This window comes from Marmota flaviventris, chromosome 5 (assembly GCF_047511675.1).
Source record: "Marmota flaviventris isolate mMarFla1 chromosome 5, mMarFla1.hap1, whole genome shotgun sequence".
NCBI lineage: Eukaryota > Metazoa > Chordata > Mammalia > Rodentia > Sciuridae > Marmota > Marmota flaviventris.
In genome coordinates, this window is record NC_092502.1 from 43742075 (window position 1) to 43765984 (window position 23910).

Sequence of the window (23910 nt, forward strand, 5' to 3'; positions counted from 1 at the left end):
CTCTATGATAAATATGAGGCTTGAAACACAAGGAAAAAAATCAGTAGATAATAAATATTTTAAGAAATAGTGATGGAAAATTTTCCCAAAAGTGAGGAAGTAAGAAATAATTCATAGATTATAAAAATAGATAGAAGAAATATATAGACATACTATAATAAAATTAAAGAACAACAAAGAAGCAGAAGAAATCTTTTTTTTTTTTTTTTTTTGTTACAGCAATGGAAAGCTAACACACCAAGATAAAATGCTGGAAAAATGTTTTTTTTTTTTTTTTTTTTTTGACTTTCTTTTTTTTTTTTTTTTTTTTTTTAATTTTTTATTGTTGGCTGTTCAAAACATTACATAGTTCTTGATATATCATATTTCACAATTTGATTCAAGTGGGTTATGAGCTCCCATTTTTACCCCATATACAGATTGCAGAATCACGTCAGTTACACATCCATTGATTTACATATTGCCATACTAGTGTCTGTTGTATTCTGCTGTCTTTCCTATCCTCTACTATCCCCCCTCCCCTCCCCTCCCCTCCCCTCCCCTCTTCTCTCTCTGCCCCCTTTACTGACATTCGTTTGTCCCCCTTGTAATATTTTTCCCCTTCCCCTCACTTCCTCTTGTATGTACTTTTGTATACCTCTGAGGGTCTCCTTCCATTTCCATGCATTTTCCCTTCTCTCTCCCTTTCCCTCCCACCTCTCATCCCTGTTTAATGTTAATCTTCTTCTCATGCTCTTCGACCCTACTCTGTTCTTAGCTACTCTCCTTATATCAAAGAAGACATTTGACATTTGTTTTTTAGGGATTGGCTAGCTTCACTTAGCATAATCTGCTCTAATGCCATCCATTTCCCTGTAAATTCTATGATTTTGTCATTTTTTAATGCAGAGTAATACTCCATTGTGTATAAATGCCACATTTTTTTTATCCATTCATCCATTGAAGGGCATCTAGGTTGGTTCCACAGTCTAGCTATTGTGAATTGTGCTGCTATGAACATCGATGTAGCAGTGTCCCTGTAGCATGCTCTTTTTAGGTCTTTAGGGAATAGACCGAGAAGGGGAATAGCTGGGTCAAATGGTGGCTCCATTCCCAGCTTTCCAAGAAATCTCCATACTGCTTTCCAAATTGGCTGCACCAATTTGCAGTCCCACCAGCAATGTACAAGTGTACCCTTTTCCCCACATCCTCGCCAGCACTTGTTGTTGTTTGACTTCATAATGGCTGCCAATCTAACTGGAGTGAGATGGTATCTTAGGGTGGTTTTGATTTGCATTTCTCTGACTGCTAGAGATGGTGAGCATTTTTTCATGTACTTGTTGATTGACTGTATGTCCTCCTCTGAGAAGTGTCTGTTCAGGTCCTTGGCCCATTTGTTGATTGGGTTGTTTGTTCTCTTATTGTCTAATTTTTTGAGCTCTTTGTATACTCTGGATATTAGGGCTCTATCTGAAGTGTGAGGAGTAAAGATTTGTTCCCAGGATGTAGGCTCTCTATTTACCTCTCTTATTGTATCTTTTGCTGAGAAAAAACTTTTTAGTTTGAGTAAGTCCCATTTGTTGATTCTAGTTATTAACTTTTGTGCTATGGGTGTCCTATTGAGGAATTTGGAGCCCGACCCCACCGACTGTAGATCGTAGCCAACTTTTTCTTCTATCAGACGGCGCGTCTCTGATTTGATATCAAGCTCCTTGATCCATTTTGAATTCACTTTTGTGCATGGCGAGAGAAAGGGATTCAGTTTCATTTTGTTGCATATGGATTTCCAGTTTTCCCAGCACCATTTGTTGAAGATGCTATCCTTCCTCCAATGCATGCTTTTAGACCCTTTATCAAATATAAGATAGTTGTAGTTTTGTGGATTGGTTTCTGTGTCCTCTATTCTGTACCATTGGTCCACCCGCCTGTTTTGGTACCAGTACCATGCTGTTTTTGTTACTATTGCTCTGTAATATAGTTTGAAGTCTGGTATCGCTATACCGCCTGATTCACACTTCCTGCTTAGCATTGTTTTTGCTATTCTGGGTCTTTTATTTTTCCATATGAATTTCATGATTGCTTTCTCTATTTCTACAAGAAATGCCGTTGGGATTTTGATTGGCATTGCATTAAACCTATAGAGAACTTTTGGTAATATCGCCATTTTGATGATGTTAGTTCTGCCTATCCATGAACAGGGTATATTTTTCCATCTTCTAAGATCTTCTTCTATTTCTCTCTTTAGGGTTCTGTAGTTTTCATTGTATAAGTCTTTCACCTCTTTTGTTAGGTTGATTCCCAAGTATTTTATTTTTTTTGAAGATATTGTGAATGGAGTGGTTGTCCTCATTTCCATTTCAGAGGATTTGTCGCTGATATACAGGAATGCCTTTGATTTATGCGTGTTGATTTTATATCCTGCCACTTTGCTGAATTCATTTATTAGCTCTAATAGTTTCTTTGTAGACCCTTTTGGGTCTGCTAGGTATAGAATCATGTCATCTGCAAATAGTGATAATTTAAGTTCTTCTTTTCCTATTTTTATGCCTTTAATTTCTTTCGTCTGTCTAATTGCTCTGGCCAGTGTTTCGAGAACTATGTTGAACAGAAGTGGTGAGAGAGGGCATCCCTGTCTTGTTCCAGATTTTAGAGGGAATGCCTTCAGTTTTTCTCCATTCAGAATGATGCTAGCCTGAGGCTTAGCATAGATTGCTTTTACAATATTGAGGTATGTTCCTGTTATCCCTAGTTTTTCTAGAGTTTTGAACATAAAGGGATGCTGTACTTTGTCGAATGCTTTTTCCGCATCTATCGAGATGATCATATGGTTCTTATTTTTAAGTCTATTGATGTGGTGAATAACATTTATTGATTTCCTTATATTGAACCAGCCTTGCATCCCAGGGATGAATCCTACTTGATCATGGTGCACAATTTTTTTGATGTGCCTTTGTATCCGAGTGGCCAGAATTTTATTGAGGATTTTTGCATCTAGGTTCATTAGAGATATTGGTCTGTAGTTTTCTTTCTTTGAAGTGTCTTTGTCTGGTTTAGGTATCAGGGTGATGTTGGCCTCGTAGAATGAATTTGGAAGTTCTCCCTCTTTTTCTATTTCCCGAAGTAGCTTGAAAAGTATTGGTATTAGTTCCTCTTTAAAGGTTTTGTAAAACTCTGCTGTATACCCATCCGGTCCTGGGCTTTTCTTAGTTGGTAGTCTTTTGATGGTTTCTTCTATTTCCTCAATTGATATTGGTCTGTTTAGGTTGTCTATATCCTCCTGACTCAATCTGGGCAGATCATATGACTTAAGAAATTTATCTATGCCTTCACTATCTTCTAATTTATTGGAGTATAAGGATTCAAAATAATTTTTGATTATCTTCTGTATTTCTGAAGTGTCTGTTGTGATATTGCCTCTTTCATCCCGTATGTTAGTGATTTGAGTTCTCTCTCTTCTTCTCTTCGCTAGCATGGCTAAGGGTCTGTCGATTTTGTTTATTTTTTCAAAGAACCAACTTTTAGTTTTGTCAATTTTTTCAATTGTTTCTTTTGTTTCGATTTCATTGATTTCAGCTCTGATTTTAATTATTTCTTGCCTTCTACTTCTTTTGCTGTTGTTTTGCTCTTCTTTTTCTAGGATTTTGAGATGAAGTATGAGATCATTTATTTGTTGGTTTTTTCTTTTTTTAAGGAATGAACTCCAAGCAATGAATTTTCCTCTTAGAACTGCTTTCAATGTGTCCCATAGATTCCGATATGTTGTGTCTGTGTTTTCATTAATCTCTAAGAATTTTTTAATTTCCTCCTTGATGTCTTCTATAACCCATTGATCATTCAGTAACCTATTGTTCATTCTCCAAGTGATATATTCTTTTTCCTTCCTTCTTTTATCGTTGATTTTCAGTTCCATTCCATTATGATCAGATAGGATGCATGGTATTATCTCTACTCCTTTGTATTGTCTAAGAGTTTCCCTGTGACATAATATATGATCTATTTTTGAGAAGGATCCATGTGCTGCTGAGAAAAAAGTGTAACTGTTTGATGTTGGGTGGTATATTCTATATATGTCAATTAAATCTAGGTTATTAATTGTGTTATTGAGTTCTATAGTTTCCTTATTCAACTTTTGTTTGGAAGATCTGTCCAGTGGTGAGAGAGGTGTGTTGAAGTCTCCCATGATTATTGTATGGTGGTCTATTAGACTCTTGAACTTGAGAAGAGTTTGTTTGATGAACATAGCTGCACCATTGTTTGGGGCATATATATTTATGATTGTTATGTCTTGTTGGTGTATGGTTCCCTTGAGCAGTATGTAGTGTCCCTCTTTATCCCTTTTGATTAACTTTGGCTTAAAATCTATTTTATTTGATATGAGTATGGATACTCCTGCTTGTTTCCGAAGTCCATATGAGTGATATGATTTTTCCCAACCTTTCACCTTCAGCCTATGTATGTCTTTTCCTATCAAATGCGTCTCCTGTAGGCAGCATATTGTTGGGTCTTGTTTTGTGATCCATTCTACTAGCCTGTGCTTCTTAATTGGTGAGTTTAAGCCATTAACATTTAGGGTTATTATTGAGATATGGGTTGTTCTTCCAGCCATATTTGTTTATTTATGTTACTAAACATGGTTTGTTTTCCACTTTGATTATTTTCCCCCCTTTAGTGTCCTACCTCCCACTGTTGGTTTTCATTGTTATTTTCCATTTCCTCTTCCTGTAATGTTTTGCCAAGGATGTTTTGAAGAGATGGTTTTCTAGCTGCAAATTCTTTTAACTTTTGTTTATCGTGGAAGGTTTTAATTTCATCTTCCATCCTGAAGCTTAATTTCGCTGGAAACACAATTCTTGGTTGGAACCCATTTTCTTTCAGTGTTTGAAATATGTTATTCCAGGATCTTCTAGCTTTCAGAGTCTGTGTTGAAAGATCAGCTGTTATCCTGATTGGCTTACCCCTAAATGTGATCTGCTTCCTTTCTCTTGTAGCTTTTAAAATTCTCTCCTTGTTCTGTATGTTGGGCATCTTCATTATAATGTGTCTAGGTGTGGGTCTCTTATGATTTTGCACATTCGGCGTCCTGTAGGCTTCTAGGATTTGGGGTTCTGTCTCATTCTTCAAGTCTGGGAAGTTTTCTCGAATTATTTCATTGAATAGATTGCTCATTCCTTTGGTTTGAAACTCTGTTCCTTCCTGTATCCCAATGACTCTTAAATTTGGTCTCTTGATGTTATCCCATATTTCTTGGATGTTCTGCTCATGGTTTCTTAACAGTCTTGCTGAGCTGTCTATGTTCTTTTCAAGTTGATATACTTTATCTTCATTGTCTGATGTTCTGTCTTCTAAGTGTTCTACTCTGCTGGTAGTATTCTCAGTTGAGTTTTTAAGTTGGCTTATTGCTTCCTGCATTTCTAGGATTTCTGTTTGTTTGTTTTTTATAACCTCTATTTCCCTGTATAGTTGATCTTTTGCTTCTTGGATTTGTTTATGTAATTCATTGTTGAAGTGATCTTTCATTGTCTGATTTTGCTGTCTGATGTCTTCCTTGAGACTCCAGATCATCTGAAGCATGTATATCCTGAATTCTTTATCTGACATTCCATCAGCTGCAGCTATTACCTCTTCTAAAGTTGAGTTGACCTGCAATGCTTGTGGTCCTTTCTTTCCTTGTCTCTTCATACTGTTCGCGTTCCTTTCTTCTTGGTGAAACTGTTGTGCTATTGAATTTTCCCCCTATATATTTATATTGGTCTTGTATAGTTGCAAAGTCTCCCTCGCAGGCACGGGCGGCGGCTCTGCCCCTCCTCCAATTGGGGCAATGTGCCTACCACGCCGGCAGGCCGCTGGGCCTGCTCTGCCAGTCGGTAGCAGGTCCGCCGTCCTTGCAGGCGCGGGCGGCGGCTCTGTCCCTCTGCAGGCCGCTAGGCTTGTTCTGTCGGTGGTCGCAGTTCTGCCTACTTTGCAGGCGCAGGCAGCGGCACTGCCCCTCTGCAGGCCTCTGGGGCTGTACTGCCAGTGGGTCGCAGGTCCGCCTACTTTGCAGGCGTGTGGGGGGGGGCGGCTCTACCCTTCCTCAGGCCACTGGGCCTGTTCTGTCTCTCGGTTGCAGGTCTGACCTGTTCTGATGGTGGTCTCAGTTCCGACTACCTTGCAGGCGCGGGGGGGAGGGGGCGGCTCTGCCTCCCAGCAGGCCGCTGCTCCTCTTCTGCCGGTGGGTCGCAGGCCCGCCTACCTTGCAGGAGTGATTGGAAGCTCTGTCCCGCCCTGGGCCACTGGGCCTTTTCTGTCGGTGGTCACCCTTCCCCTACCTGGCAGGCGAGGGGGGTGGGGGGCGGCTCTGCCCCTCAGCAGGCCGCTGGGCCTGCTCTGTCTTTGTTCCCAGTTCCCTCTACTATGCCGGCGCAGGGGGAGGGGGCGGCTCAGCCTCTCAGCAGGCGACTGCTCCTCTTCTGCCGGTGGGTCGCAGGCCCGCCTACCTTGCAGGAGTGATTGGAAGCTCTGTCCCGCCCTGGGCCACTGGGCCTTTTCTGTCGGTGGTCACCCTTCCCCTACCTGGCAGGCGAGGGGGGTGGGGGGCGGCTCTGCCCCTCAGCAGGCCGCTGGGCCTGCTCTGTCTTTGGTCCCAGTTCCCTCTACTATAGAAGAAATCTTAAAGGATTCTGGAGACAAAGAACAAATCAGCCATGAAGGAACAAGAACAAACTTAATGTGTTAAATAAAAAATCTTTTGAATTCAAAATTTATATTTGGCTAAGTCACTAGTTCTCAAACTTTCACTCTCAGAACTCCTTTATACTCTTAAAAATCTTTGAGGGTCCTAAAGAGATTTTATTTATGTGTATTATATCTATCAATATTTAATATTAGGTATTAAAACTGAGAAAACTTAATTTTATTCCTTTAGAATTACTGATTACATTTTAATACACATAAATATTTTAATGAATACTAACTATATTTTTCCAAAACAAAATTCAATTAGTGAAAGCGATGGTATTGCTCTTATTTGACTGAATTCAGAGTTTGATTATTGGGAAAGCTTTAACCCAAGGCATTTGTCAAGAACAATCAGGGGAAATTGTTCTAACGTCTCACTACCTGGAGCTTCAATACCACTTAGGGTAAACAAGCCCGACTCAAAATGTATAAGGGAATCTGGGAAATGAGATGTATAATGTGGGGAATTTGAAAAACGCTGACATATTCTTTGGAATCCAGAAAGTCATATGCATATTCAGGGTTTTGTGAAGACCCAAGAAAGACTTGAGAGAGCCTTGATACTTCATTACTTCTTTCTCTGAGTTCTTATGCAAACAGGAAGTGAAGGCTAAGGAAGGCTTGTAACTTCCAGAGTATTGAAGGCATGCCTCAGAGCCTTGGCCAAATCTTCTAATCTTTTCTTACAGTGGTTCTGAAAAAGATTCACTTCATAATAATTTGTTCAGCTAGATATTTATGTTTTATAACTGTAGGATAACTAAAGAAGACTTATACCTAGAAAATGAGAGTTGTTTTGGTGAGTAAGAGAGAGGTCTGAACATGTCCCGATGTTTGTCTTTGCTCTAGAACCCACACAGCTGATGACTTCATTGTGGCTATTCTCTTTACTTGCACAATATCTAAGGTAGTTATCAAGGCTTCTAAAATTAAATGAAAATGGTTACCAGGTTATCTCATAAGGCATATACCCTAACATGAGGTTTTATTTTTACGAACCATAAAATCAAGAAACAAAAGCAAACAAATAAAATAAATCACCTAATTAGTTTTAAAGTATAAATATGTGCTTCAAGGTGAAGTAAAATTTAGTGCAAAATGGTTTAGGAAATAAGAACAAGCAAAATAAATAATGCTGAAAGCATATGGTAAATGAAGTCTTGTTAAAGCCAAAATGGCTAAATAAAAAAAAAAAAAAAGCTTTCAGACAGTTCAGAGAACACAAGAAGTATGCCATTAAATGGAGTGAGTTGTAAATAAAGAGGAATAGGACATCTGCTTGGGAAGTTTTTCTATTTAAGACTCATAAAACAGTCCTGGCATTTGAGGGTTAATCTTTTGAAACAAAAGTTGCTAATACAGATGTCTTGCTCTGCCCATTCTCTTTCACAGGGTGGCACCGAGAGCACAAGGATATGAAAAGAGGTCACAGATCTCTCCCTAAAGTAGTAGGTCAATACTGTTTCCCTGGGGCCTAGTATGCTTGTTAGCACCTTTAATCTTATAATGGATAAGGTTGGAGGAACAGGGAGAGTAGATACATATTATTATTTTTATCTGTTGGCCAATCTTAGACTTGGCTTGTCTCTAGGCAAACTCTGGAGTTTAAGAGAGAGTGCAGCAGAAACTCCTAAGTTTGCTTGCTGCTTGTTGGGTGTGGGAGTCCTGGTGTGTGCTATCTTTTCCCAAAGAAGGAGTTAGGTCTATTTGGGATGAATCTACTCTTCTGGGCTGGTTGCCTATATGCAGGTGAAGCATCACACAAACTAACACTCCAAGTAATACTGCTATTAAGTATAGAAAAACACTTTATTAAAGCTTGCTTAATAAAAGAATTGTCATTATTTTTCAAACTCAAAAAAGTACTAAAATTAGTACAGGCACTGAGTTAGGTGCTAGTACAGAGTTATTTCACTTTTTTCTTAGGATTGTTATCTCCCTAAAATTCCCATGGGAATTTGATATGGTAAACTTTTTGTGGGTGAAATTGCTGCCAAATGCTTAGAGAAAATGCAGTGCTCTAATGAATGGTTTTATTTCAAGATTGAGCCAAACCAATCCCAAGAGCTTTCTTATTCCAGTTCAAATTTTGTTGTTTTGTTCCCCACAAAAGGCCTTAGGTCTGGGAACTGTCACTTTGTGCACTGGACTAATGCAGACACATTTGAAATATAAAAACTCCACAAAGACATCAGGGCCAACTTACCACTGTAAAAAGTCCATTTATTACATTGATCCAGCTAAAAAGTTTGTATTTGATAACTCCTTTTTAAAAAAGTATTTAATTTTTTTATAATAACTTTATTTTGTTTATTCATTTTTTTGTGTGGTGTGGAGGGTTGAACCCATTGCCTCACATGTGCTAGGTTAAGTGCTCTACCACTGAGCCACAACCCCAGCCTCTGATGATTCCTTTTTAAAATTTAAAATCTGTTTTCAAATCTCCAAGAAAGAACAGACAAGCATGTGTACATACACAATATTTTGGGTTGGGTGGAGAAATGCATCCCCAAAACTTAACTGAGTCTGCCATCCAAATGAGACATTAATGGGCTAGCATGAAGATCAGACGCATGGGACTGCCTAGGGGACTGTTTCTAATCTTGTTCCCATTCCAGATAGAAAGCATTCTAAGGGCACAGATAAGACTGCTTACTGCCTTAGTTTTAAACTCTCACGGAAAGACATTTGCACTGCAAGAGAGCATATGATACGTGAAAGATTGAAAGATGCAGTCAGGGTCAAAGTCAGACGTCGTTCGTGTAGCCTAGTACAAGGACAGAGGAACCCAGAGGACAAGAGGATCCTTCACTTCCTCTTCAGCCTCCAGTGAGAGGGAGGGATGGGAAGTCCTGACTCACTTCTCTCCTTGTTTCACATGGTGAAGTTTCACCTTGCTCTGTCTTTGACGAATGCTGAAGTGATATTCTCCTACCATCAGGATGTTTTCTAAGGGAACAAGGAACCCTGAAAATTCAGCTGACACAAATAGTGGGGGTAAATAGGGAGCATTCCCTGTAGGGATAGATAGGTGACAGCACAGGTGCAGAGAAATGTTTTAGCAGAACCCGATGAGGGCCTCAGGTTCATTGCTATCACTTCTCCAGGACCAGGCTGCTGCTGCCCAGAAGGTGCTTCCAGGAAGCACTAACCACTGGTGGAGGCAGGGAGATTAGAACTTGTCACAATATTTCTCATATTGCTGGTACCTTAAGACAAAATCAAATCCTCAGTATTACATTTGCAAGTTCAAAACTGAGAAACTTTTCATATTCAGACCAAGGACACAGCTGTGTGTGTGTATGTGTGTATATGTGTGTGTGTGTGTGTGGTGTGTGATGTTATATCTATATGTAACATAAATATTTCTTTTAAATAATTTTAAGTGTACGGTTTTGTGGAATTGAGTATATCCCCATTCTTGTGTAATTTCATCACTACTATCCTTCTCTAAAATGTTCACCCAATCCCAAACTGAAACTCCATGCCAACTAAACAAGAACTCCACATTCTTCCTCCCCCAGTCTCTGGTAACACTATTTTTTTCTGTCCCTATGAATTTTAGTATTACAGATACCTCCTATGAATGAAATCATAGGACATTTGTCATTTTGAGAGGGAGGATGCTATCAAAACAGAGGAGAGATCAGTGGAGTACATGAAGGGGATTGAGGGGGAGAGAGGAGGATCAAGGAAGAAAGTGGAATGAATCTGACCTAAATTTCCTGTGTACATATATGAATATACCACACTGAATTGCACCATCATGTCCATCCATAAGATGCTAATTTTTTTTGAAAGTAAATAACTGAAAGATTATTAAGAGTAGAGGGAAGGGAATCAGATTGGGAGGAGAGGAGAGAAAGGGGAAGTACTAGGGACTGAATAGACCAAATTATATTCCATGCTTTTATAATTATGTCAAATGAATCCTAATGTTATGTATAACTAAAAAGAACAAATACAAAGAAAAATAAAAATGTAAAAGTAACAAAAAATTTGTCTTTTTGGAACCTATTTATTTTACTTAACATACCATCTTCAGTGATATCCATATTGTTGCATATATCAGAATTTCACTTCATTTTTTTTTAAAGAAATGGGTGGAATTTAATCTTTATTTACAGGACACTGTAAGATGAAATTCCACATAGCAATGAGAAAGCTATTTAGAGGAGAAGTTTCATACAGTACGTACAGTTTGGAACTGTTCAAGTATAGTTTTGTTGTAAAAAAAAATGGTACAATAACAAGCCACATTTAAAAAGAGCTCTTAGTAGAGAAATAGTAAGACAAATTTACACCGAACATAGTATATAACAAACTTTATGCCTCAGTTGTACAGCCTAGAAGTTAAAGGTCCAGGAGTCCATCTTGAACTTGAAAGGTATAGGGTTCAGAGGTAGTTTCTGGCCCAACATTTTGATCTTTCTCTTCTTCTATTGAGAAATAATCCTTAATCAAACTTAATGAGACCTTTTACATAGACTCATTTTCATGGTTCTATAGAGCTTCAATTCTGTCCAAGCCTCCACGTTCTTCAGTCATTATACTCAGTTTCTTGGTTTCTCCTAGTTTCTCAGTAGCCTGAAAGATACTTGAAACGAGATATCCAGAATAACCAGAATAATTTTGGCATCATTGCATATACAATGAATGAGGTATATGATCTCTTCAACTGTCCCATCCCTTGTATAATTGGTCACAGCCCATACAGCTTCCTTTTGTGTCTACAAGTCTGCCTTAGAACACTGACAAGGAATGGGATTAATCCATGATTGACAACTTGCTATATCTGGTCCTATAGTCCAGCTCTTTCACATTGTCCATGCAGCTTCCTTCTGAATATTAGTTTTGGGGTTAGTTAGTAGGCTGGGAAAGACAGCAAGTGTACCTGCATCTATCACAATCTGTCTGTTCATCTGTTCCAGTCACAATATTTCCTATAGGTGGTAGAGTGGGAGTGACAACTGGCAATTCAGAAGCTCCTAGAAGCTTCACAAGTTGGGACACAACTCCTGTTTTCACAACCATTTCAATGCATTCATCTGGACCATCAGTAAGGTAAGAAACAGCCCAGCAGGTATCCACTAATACTTCTGGATCATCATGATGCAGTAGACTAAAGTCTTCTACGAAAGTGGGAAGAATTTGCTCAACAGCATTTAATGGGGGTACAGGATTCTTATTGTGACAAAGGTTTGAAAGTGTTCAGGTAAGATTACATAAGTAACCCCATGCTAAAGTTGACATATTAGGAACTCCAAGGAGAGCCAACAGTGGGACCACTGCACCATATTTGATAACCAAGTTTCAGAAAACTGAACCATCACCTGCAATGTTTCCTAGAGCCCATATGTCTTGTTCATTGATGGGAACATGGAGAGATGCCGAGAGAGAAATGAATACTGGGATAGCACCTCCATCCACCACAGCCTTGGTCTGTTGTGATGTCCCAGAAGCAACATTATATCATTCTGTGCTTTGCAGATCATTTTAATTGTGTACATTCTGAACTCCTCTGACATTTCATCTACTGTGCTGTCAATGGATTCTATCATTGTAGTATCTTGGTTTGTTTGGGGCACTTTCTTCCTTTGTTTTTTTTCATGTAGTTCATGTGTCTTTCTCTCTAGCTGTGTGGATCTGAGGTTTTATAGTTTCTACTCTATAATCTTGCAGTGTCCCTGCAGGTTACCAATACCTCATCTTTAAGGGGGAGATCAATATTTACAGCCCCCAATGTGAACAATATGCAGCCTTAAACCAAATAACTCCTATTTAGACAATTACAGTTTTGTTGCAGTAAACAGAAATGATGTGTTTAATTGGTATCTACAATATAAATAGTATGTTTGCATAAGGGTCTACAATTTCTAATGGTGAACAAAGGGAGTTGGGTGGGGTGTAGGATGTGGAGTTTATGAGGTGGGAGGTGAGAATATAGAGGTATTATATCATAGGAAGAGTAAAAGAGGAATCAAGAGAAGTAGGCTAGCAGGGATACCTCTGGTGTAACCAGACCTGCAGGGACCTTGGCGATGGTCTTCCAGGTCCTGGCTGTTGTCTCTGGATGGTAGCGAGCCGGGAGAGCCACACATGGGTACATGGGAGGACCTCAGCACTGTCACTCTCATCCTCCACGTGTGCTGGTTGCTCTTCTCCTCTGCGCACTGGGCTGGGGTTGCTATGCTCCTCCTTGTCCACCCAGAGCAATGTTAGTGAGAGCCCAAGCAGACTCAAACTGGATGAGACTACTATTAGTTCAGCCCAAGAAGAACATAAATTTTGTAACCAAACCAACCTGGGTTATGTTGTCTATGGGGGCTGTTTTTCCTGAGAAAGCAATTTCCTAGCAGCTTGGAGTTGGTTTTACAAATTGTTGCTGTTTATGCCTTTGACAGTGTCATCAACAGACCAATTCACAATGCCCTGGTTGTTGCGGTTTTCCTGGAGTGGAAAAGTAGCATCATAAGGAAAGGAGCTTACATTTCACCTTTTCATCATCTGATCAACCTTCTTTGCTTTCCTCAGCTCCACATTAAACTCAATTCAGTGCTGCCTCATTTGTGTACTGTCTTTTCCCTTGTTCTTAAGTCTGTTAGGCTGGGCAGCTAGTGAATTAGCATTCTCATTGGTGGACATGGTTATGATACAAAGGGAGAAAGCTGCCCAGTGGGCTCAGGCTTCCCTAGTAGACCGTGTGGGGCTGACAGGTTGTGGATCAGCTGCCCCTGAAACATCCACTGGGGCCCAGCCCAAAACCAGTGTGCCAATTTTATTTCTTTTTAAAGCTGAATGATATTCTGTTTTTGTATATACCACATTTTGTTTATTCGTCGAACCAATACATATTTGTGTTGTTTCTACCTTATGTCTCTTGTGAATACTGCTCCTCTGAACAGGGGCATACAAATGTCTGAGAGCTTTCTGTTTTTATTTTGAATAATCACACAATAACTACAATTTGTTTATGTTTGGAACACTGTTTATTCCTGGTTGCGTTCATGTTTTAATCTTTGAACAGTGTCGCAGCAGGAAAAGCAGGAACTTCTCCAATATTTCATTAAGAAAACTGGACACAGCCTGATAGCCTGAAGCTAGCACCAGTAAATTAATGTGAGTGTAAAAAAATCTTCTGTTGAAAAAAATTCTTTCTTAGATTAGTCTTCTGTCAATCAAGTTGTGGCTGGTTTGACATTCCAAATCCTGACTGATCTCCTTGGCCTTGGTTTCCAGTGTCTGGAGGAAGCCAGGTGGGGTTTCTGTGCCTAGGTTTAAGTGTTGGGCAGCTCCTGACTTGGGCTGTCTCCAGCTTTGTGAGCGGGTGAGATCTTCAGTTGTTTTACTCACCTACACTGTGCTGAGAGAACTGAGGCCGAAGTGATGAGAGGAAATAATTAAGGTGACTTTTGAATGTGGTTAGAAGAGAAAGCCAATGCTCAGGAAAGTGTTGATTCTGAGTGAAAGTTCTGCAGAGAAGAGCAGGCCACAGAATCAGTATAGCTCCCTCCAGAATATTTTCTTTGGACTTATAAAGATAACGTATGATAGGGACCATATTTGAATAGAGGGATTTCTGTACATTTTATAACTATAGTTAGAGCAACCAAGTCTTCTTATCTTTGATGTGCATCTCACTATCTTCAGAGGAGTTAAGGTTTCAGGCATTTGCTTCTGATTTGCTATTGTTGGCCCTGGGGAAAAATGAATATAGTTTCTTCCCACCCCCAGTTAAATCTACATGAACTGGAAGCACTGTAAAATAGGCCATCAGAATCACAGTAGCCTCAGTACAAATGTCTTGGAAATAAAGAGCTATCTAAAGCAAACTGTTGCTAAATGATAAAATTAAGGTGGAGTATGCTACTTTCTGGTATTAATATAATTATTATTTGTAATTTTATCTAAATAGAAAAGACCTAATATTAATCAAGAGAAAGTTTAGTTTAATAGGTCATAATTGGCTTAAGTGATCCAAAAATGTCTCCAGGGTTGAATAAAGGAAAATTCAAGAGAAAAAAAAAAGTAGAAACAATGATTGAATACAATATTGAGAAAACAAAACAATAGTGTGAGGAGACAACCCACAGAAGAGAGAAAATATTTACAAACAATATACCTGACATGGGGTTAATATCCAGAATATATAAGGAACTCAAAACGCTACATAACAGCTGGGTGTGGTGGCATATGCCTGCAATTCCAGCAGCTTGGGAGGCTGAGGCAGGAAGATTGTGAATTCAAAGGCAGCCTCAGCAACTTAGTGAGGCTCTAAGCAACTTAAGAAGACCCTATCTCAAAACTAAAAACAGGGCCTGGGCTATGGCTCAGTGATTAAGTGCCCCTGGGTTCAATCCCTGATACCAAAACAAAACATGAAAACACTCAATATCAAAAAATAAATAACCTAATTAAAAGGTGGGCAATAGACTTACATAGACATTTCTCAGAAGATACACAAATGGTCAATAAATATTTGAAAAAATGCCCGACATTACTAATCACCAGGGAAATGCAAATTGAAACCTTAATGAAATATCACCTCATTCCAGTAAGAATGGCTATTATCAAAAAGACTAAAGATGACAAACAAGAGTGTGCAGAAAAAGGAACCCTTGTACGCTGTTGGTGGGAATGTGAGATAGTACAATCACATGGAAAACAAAAAATTAAAACTAGGGGCTGGGGATATAGCTCAGTTGGTAGAGTGCTTGCCTCACATGCACAAGGCCCTGGATTCAATTCCCAGCACCACAAAAAATGAAATAAAATAAATTAAAACTAGAATTATCATATGATCTAGCAATCCCATACTGCGTGTATATCAGTATGTCAAAGGGATCTCGGCATGCCCTTGCTCATTGCAGCACCATTCACAAGAGCCAAAAAATAGAAACAAACTAAGTGTCCAGCAGCTAATGAGTGGATAAAACAAGTGTGGTAATACACACAAGGGAGTACTATTCAGCCATAAATTGATGAAATCCTGTCGTTCCAGACAACATAAGTTGACTTGGAGGTCATTATGTTAGTGAAATAGGCTAAGCCCAGAAAGGCAAGTACTATCTCATTTGTTATCGTTTGGATATGAGGTGTCCCCTAAAAAGGTTGCACGTTACCAGTGTAGCAATGTTCAGGGGTGAAATGCTTAGATTATGAGAGCTGTAACCTACTCAGTGAATTAATCCATTTGATGGGTTAATAATTTGAATGGATTGGATGGAAGATGGAGGAGCAGAGTAGAGCTGCATCTCAATCTGTAAGGGACCAAATAGGCAGGTGTACAGCTTCTTGGTGACGAGGGTGGAAGAGGACTGCACTAAAATTTAATATTGGGCACTCAAAGTGACTTAGGGATTAAAAAATTGGGGTACAATAAACAAAGAATTAAACATACATTGAAACCAACCTGTTGTCCCTACCACCCATGCAGATTCACCCCAGATAGAGGAAGGGGAAACATTGTCTTGATACAGAGAAACTTAAGATAAAAAAAAATGCTTAAGACTATTAGTGGATCCAGAGGATGCACTGTGTGCTGGTGTTGAAAAATGTGCTCTGTAACTCAACTGTGTGCCGAGAGCTGAGGCAGGAGCTGTCCTGGGATGAGCATGCTGCTGAGGTGTCTGTGGGACATGGGAGATCAGAACACACACACACACACACACACACACACACACACACAAGCTCAGCTTCAGCTGGCCATGTGAGCTATCAGACCCAGGGCGAAGGGAGTTGGGCTCCCCTCCACCCTTAAAACTCAAATCCCCCTGGGTACAGTCTACTGCACACCTGTTTCACTCACATTTCCTCACTTTCTGTCAAGCCCAGCCTGAGTCTCTCAACAGGTGCCTGCCAGGACATTGTGGCTCTTTGTGTGTGTGTGTGTGTGTGTGTGTGTGTGTGTGTGTGTGTGTGGTGGGAGTGAATACACTCAGGAACTAAGCTGGGAAGGCTGTGCTCCTGGGCAGCAGTGAGTGTCAGATTGGCCTCCCTGCCTCATGACTGGATTTCTTGGGAGAGTCCTGAGAACCAGAGCCACATCAGAGATCAGCTGCTGTCTACCTAGGGTCAGGTCTATCTCATCTCTCTAAAGCAGACACCACCCAACAAAGCCCATGAGCCTGATTTGACCTCAGCCCCACCTGCTGGAACTCCTCTCATCAGAATGATGCAGTAGAAGTACCCTGGGAGTGTACCAAACTGAATGGGTAACACACCGACAGTACGTCCTAACCCATCCCACCTCACACTGTTGAGAAGGGAAGCTGAGTCTTATATCAAATGGCTTCAATCTTAGGCCAGTCCAACTGGCAGCTCAGAGAGCAACACAAAAACAGGAAGGGCTTAACAAGCCCCATTCCTTGCTCTCTTTATCAGTACATAACTCAAGGAGAATTGGAGAAAACGACTGTTTAACATAGACAGTGACCACCCACTTGGTCAACTATTTTGACCACCTAAATGGAGAAGGTTCACTATGATTTTGGATTTTTAAAAAATGTTTGAATTTTTCATTTATTTTATTTTTAAAAAATTCTTTGTGTGTGTGTGTGTGTGTGTGTGTATTTGCATGTGAATTCTGACTATGCTGATTGGTTCAGGGACATATGTGCATACACTTATTTATTTCTTTTTCTCTCATTTTTAGCATTTTTTTAAATGTAATTATTTTTACCTAGCATTACCATTTGAGGGTTCTGTTTTTTGGATTGTATTATTTTCAGTTATTTATTTCTCTTTCTCTCTTAGCTTTTCCTGTTACCAGTCAAATTGTATTGTTCTCTCTCCCTCTCTTCCAATATCTTGCTTCCATTTTTTCTCTTCTATCCATATAAACATCACTTACTGCATCTCTTCTGCTTTCTTTCTGCCCACTTTTTGAAATTATAAAGTCTTTTCTAGGTTTCTAACACATTTTTCTTTTCCTCTACTTAACTATATTTTATAATCTTTCAGAACTAATTGGTTTTTATGATTCCTGCTGCCACCATTAATACGAATATAATCATTACTGCTGTGGATGATATAATTGACACTTGATGTTTGCTTTAAAGCCACGTCTAATTCATGGTCATTGTTTTTACTGTTGACAAATGCTGATTCCAGCATTCCTCTTTATTGGTGGCAATTAATGTTGAAGACATAGGAAGGGAGTCTTTAACAATGTGTATAGTTTGTTGTTTGCAATGGTTGCTACTATTGTTTATTTTTCTCCATTCTGTGAGATGCTTGAAACCTACAGGGACACTGAAAGTTCATAAGCTAGAGACTCTGCTGCTAGACAAAACATTCCTCTCGGACATGACTCCAACTCAAAGAACTGAGGAGACAAAAGCCTCACAGCAACAACAAGGATTCAAGAAGGAACAATCAGAAAGGGACCTCAGGTCCCACCCCTTGGCACCTACTCATACATCAAAAATAAGAGAGAAGATCCAGAACAAATAAGATGATCACACACAAAAGGACATGTGCAAAAAAAAAAAAAAAAAAAAAAGAAAGAAAGAAAGAAAAAAAAAAATAGGTATGGGAATCAACCTCAATTGATGCACAAGTCCAAGACATAATGAAAACACGAGGAAACAGGCAAACAAATCTCCCTGCAAAATTTACAGTCTCCCAGCAAAGGATCCCACTGATAGTAAGGCGGATAAAAGCCTAGAGAAAGATTATAAAAAAACTGATTATTAAAATGTTCAATGAATAAAGGATCTAAGAAAGGAATTAAGAAAGCAATTACAGGAGATGAAAGACTATTTTAATACAGAAATAGGAGTAGTGAAAAGAAACCAAGCAGGGGCTGGGAATGTGGCTCAAGCGGTAGCGCGCTTGCCTGGCATGCGTGCGGCCCGGGTTCGATCCTCAGCACCACATACAAAGATGTTGTGTCTGCCGAAAACTAAAAAATAAAAAAAATTAAAAAAAGAAAAGAAACCAAGCAGAACTCCTAAAATTAAAAGACACAATCAGTCAAATTAAAAACTTGATTGAAGGCATCACTAATAGATTAGATTGTGTAGAAAATAGAACCTAAGCCCTTGAAGATAGAACTTCAGGCCTTGAAGACTGACTATATGATCTTCAGTATGCAGAAGGCAATAAAGGAAAAAAATGTAGAACATGACCAGAATATATAAGAACTCTAGGACAACTTTAAAAGATCAAACCTGAGAATCATCAGGCTGGGAGAGAAAATGGAGACACAAACTACAGGTATAAAGAACATTTGCAATGAGATAGTTACAGAAAACTTTTCCCATATCAGAAATGAGATAGACATCCATATACAGGAAGCTTACAGGACACCAAATAGACTTAGTCAAATAAGAAGCTTGCCAAGTTGTATCATAATAAAATGCCTAACATAGAAAATAAGGAAAAATATAATCATATGATTCTTATCTTTGAGTCTACTGATGTGGTGAATTACATTTATTGACCTCTGTATGTTGAAACAACCTTGCATCCCTGGGATGAACCCAAATTGATCATAGTGCACTATCTGTTAAATGTTTTTGTAGTAATTTGACAAAGTTTTATTGAGAATTTTTGCATCTGTGTTCATCAGGGATATTGGTCTGAAGTTTATTTTCCTTGATGAGTCTTTGTCTGGCTTTGGTATTAGGGTGAGACGAGCTTCATAGAAAGAGTTTAAAAGGGTTCCCTCCTCGTCTATTTCATGGAATAATTGAGGAGTATTGGTATTAATTCTTTGAAGATCTTGAAAAACTCAGCTGAGAATTCGTCTGGTCCAGGGTTTTTCTTTTGATGGCATCTTCTATTTCCTAGCTTGAAATTGATCTGTTTAAATTGTGTATGTCCTCGTGATTTAGTTTGGGCAGATCATATGCCTCTAGAAGTTTGTTAATGTCTTTGGGATTTTCTATTTTACTGGAGTATAAATTTGCAAAATAGGTGCTAATTATCTTCTATAATTCAGTAGTGTGTGTCATGATGTTTCCTTTTTCATCACAAATTTTAGTAATTTGAGTTTTTTTTTCTCTTCTTCTTTTCATTAGGGCGGCTAAGGATTTATCAATTTTATTTACTTTTTCAAAGAACCAGCTTTTTGTTTTGTTAATTTTTTCAATTGTTCCTTTTGTTTCAATTTCATTGATTTTAACCCTGAATTAACTACTTCCTGTCTTCTACTGCTTTGGGTGTTGATTTATTCTTCTTTTTCTAGGGCTTTGAGATGCAATGTCAGGTCATTTATTTGTTGACTTTTTCTTCTTTTAATGAAAGAGTTCTTATAATTATATCAATAAATGCAGAGAAAGCATTTGACAAAATTCAGCACTCTTTCATGTTTAAAACACTAGAAAAACTAGGGGTAGTAGGAACATACCTCAACATTGTAAAAGCTATCTATGCTAAACCCAAGGCCAATATCATTCTAAATGGAGAAAAATTAGAAGGATTTCCTCTAAAACCTGAAAGAAGATAGGGATACCCTCTTTCACCACTTCTATTTAACATAGTCCTAGAAACTCTAACCAGAGCAATTAGAGAAATGAATGAAATTAAAGGTATATGAATAGGAAAAGAAGAACTCAAACTATCACTATTTGCTAATGACATGATTCTATACTTAGAGGATCCAAAAAATTCCACCAGAAAACATCTAAATTTATTAAATGAATTCAGCAAAGTAGCAAGATATAAAATCAATACCCATAAATCAAATGCATTTCTATACATCATGATGAATCCTCTGTAAGAGAAATTAGGAAAACTACCCCACTCACAATAGCTACAAACAAACAAACAAACAAAACCCAAATACAAACAAACAAACATAAACCTTTGGGAATCAATTTAACAAAAAGAGGTGAAAGACCTCTACAAGGAAAACAATAGAACACTGAATAAAGAAATTGAGGAAGACCTTAGAAGATGGAAAGATCTCTGTGCTCTTGGATAGGCAGAATTAATGCTTTCAAAATGGCCATACTATCGAAAGCACTATATAGCTTCAATGCAATATTAATTGAAATCCCAATGTCATGCCTCATAGACATAGAAAAATCAATTGTGAAATTCATTTGGAAAAATAAGAGACCCAGAATAGCCAAAACAATCCTTAGCAAGAGAAGTGAAGCAGGAGGCATCATAATACAAGAACTTAAACTCTACTACAGAGTCATAGTAACAAAAATGGCACGGTATTGGCACCAAAACAGATATGTAGACCAATGATACAGAGTAGAAGACACAGAGACAAACCCACAAAAATACAGTTATCTCATACTAGGCAAAGGCATCCAAAACACACCTTGGAGAAAAGATAGCCTCTTCAACTGGCAAAACTGGAAATCCATATGTAACAATGTAAACTCTCATCTCTCACCATGCACAAAGCTCAAAGTGGATCAAGGACCTAGGAATCAGACTACAGATCCTGCGCCTATTAGAAGAAAAAGTAGGTCCAAATTTTCATCATGTCAGATTAGGACCTGACTTCTTTAACAAGACTTCTAAAGTACTAGAAATAAAATTAAGAATCAATAAATGGGAGGGATTCAAACTAAAAAGCGTCTTCTCAATAAAACAAAACAAACAAACAAAAAACAAGATTTAAAAAAAATCAATGAGGTGAAGAGAGAGCAAATTTTTACCACACACACATCAGATAGAACACTAATCTCCAGGATATATAAAAAACTCAAAAAATTTAGCACCAAACAATAACAAAAACCCCCCAAAACAACCCAATCAATAAATGGGCTTAGGAACTGAACAGACACTTCTCAGAAGAAGATATACAATCAATCAACAAATATATGAAAAATTGTTCAACATCTCTAGTAATTAGAGAAATACAAATAAAAACTACTCCAAAATTTCATCTCACGCCAGTCAGAATTATAGTTATCAAGAATACAAACAACAATAAGTGTTGGCAGGGATGTGTGGGAAAAGGCACACTTATACATTGCTGGTGGGACTGCAAATTGGTGCAACCAATCTGTAAAGTAGTATGGAGATGCCTTAAAATACTTTGAATAGAAACACCTTTTGACCCAGCTATCCCAGTCCTTGATCTATACACAAAGGACTTAAAAACAGCATACTACACTGATGCAGCCACATCAACATTTATAGCAGCACAATTCACAATAGACAAACTATGGAACCAACATAGATGCCATTCAATAGATGAATTGATAAGGAAATTGGTATATATCCACAATGGAATATTACTCAGCAATAAAAGAGAATAAAATTATGGCATTTGCAGATAAATGAATGGAGTTGTAGAATATCTTGCAAAGCGAAATAAGTCAATTCCAAAAAACCAAAGGCCGAATGTTTTCTGTGATAAGTAGATTTTAATCTATAATAGGAGGGGGGCATGGGATGTGTGGAGGAACGTTGGATTGGGCAAAGAGCAAGTAAGAGAGTGGGCATAGAGATAGGAAAGATGGTGGAATGAGATGGACATCATTACCCTAGGTACATGTGTGATTGCACGAATGGTGGGACCGCACTTTGTGTACTACCAGAGAAGTGAAAAAATGTGCTCCATTTGTGTACAATTAAGCGAAGAACATTCTGTTGTCATGTATAACTGATTAGAACAAATAAATAGAAAAAATTAAAAGGAAAGAACATTAAAAGCTGCAGGAGAGAAACTTTAGATCACATTTGTAGGCAAACCAATAAAGCTCACTTCTGATCTCTCAGTTTAGATCCTATAAGCAAGGAGGACCTAGAATGAGATATTCCAAGGCCTAAAACAAAACAACTGCCAGCCAAGGTTATTATACCCAGAAAAGCTCAGTTTCAAATTTAAGGGGGAAATAAAAACTTTCCATGACAAGAATAAACTAAAAGAATTCATGAGTATCAATACAGCACTAAAAAGAATACTCCAAGATAAATTGCACACAGAAGAACTAAAAAACAATTCCTAAAGCTCCCAAACAGAGGAAGTTCATTAGAAGAATAATCTGTTAAGTCATATTCAAGACAGGTAAAATATAGCAAAATCCCAAAATCGGGGCTGGGGTTGTGGCACAGGGGTAGAGCACTTGCCTAGCACAAGTGAGGCACTGGGTTCAATCCTCAGCACCACATAAAAACAAACAAACAAACAAATAAATATATTTTAAAAAACCCCAAATGGCAGGAAACCACAAACATATCCATATTAATGCTGAATATTAATGATTTCAACTCCCCAATTACAAGATACAGATGAGCAGAATGGATCAAAAAATATGCTGTTACAAGAGATGCATCTTATAGACGAAGACATGCAGGTAAAGCATGACAAAAAAATTCCGTGTATATAAACTACAAAAAAAAAATTAGGAATAGCTATTCTCATATCTTGCAAAGCAGATTTCAAACAAAAATTAATTGGAAGAGACAAAGAAGGCTTTTACATCCTAGTAAAAGGAAAATTCCAACAAAAAGATATAACAATAGTACATTTATGCCCCAAACGAATACATACCCAATTATATGGAAAAAAGTACTCCACAACATTAAATTGTAGACCCCCAACACAATAATATTCACCAATAGACAGGTCATCAAAACATAAAATCAATAAAGATATCTCTAACCTAAACAACAATATAAATCTAATGGACCTAACAGATATCTACAGAATATCTACCCACAACAGCTGAATTTACCTTCTTCTCAGCTGCACATAGAACATTTGACAAAATAGATAATGGTCTAGGCCACAAAGCAAATCTTAGCAAATACAAAAAAAATTTGACATAATACCAGGTATTCTATTAGATCACAATGGAATAAAACTAGAAATTAACAACAAGAAAAATAATGGAAACCACATTAACATATGGAGATTGAACATTTCTCTCCTAAATGAAGAATGGATCAAAGAAGAAATGAGAATAGAAATCAAGAAATTCTTAGAAACGAATGAGAACACAGTTACCACTTATCAAAATCTCTGGGACAGTATGAAAGCAGTTCTAAGAGGCAAATTTATAGCACTGAGAGCCTACATTAAAAAATTAGAGCAATCCCAAATAAATAAGCTTATGCTCCAACTCAAGGCCTCAGAAAAAGAAAAACAAACTAATCCCCAAACCAGAAAAAGAGGAAATAATAGAGATCACGGATGAAATCTATGAAATTGAGAATAAGAAAACAATATATAGGATCAATGCAAGAGAGTTGGTTCTTTGAAAAGATAAATAAAATTGACAAACCCTTAGCAAACTA

General features: G+C 38.1%; 1 pseudogene; it reads right to left on the reverse strand.

The window, feature by feature from the left end:
- Positions 1-11042: 11042 nt before the first annotated feature.
- LOC114097155 (importin subunit alpha-1-like) lies at positions 11043-13341 on the reverse strand (annotated as a pseudogene).
- Positions 13342-23910: the final 10569 nt, after the last annotated feature.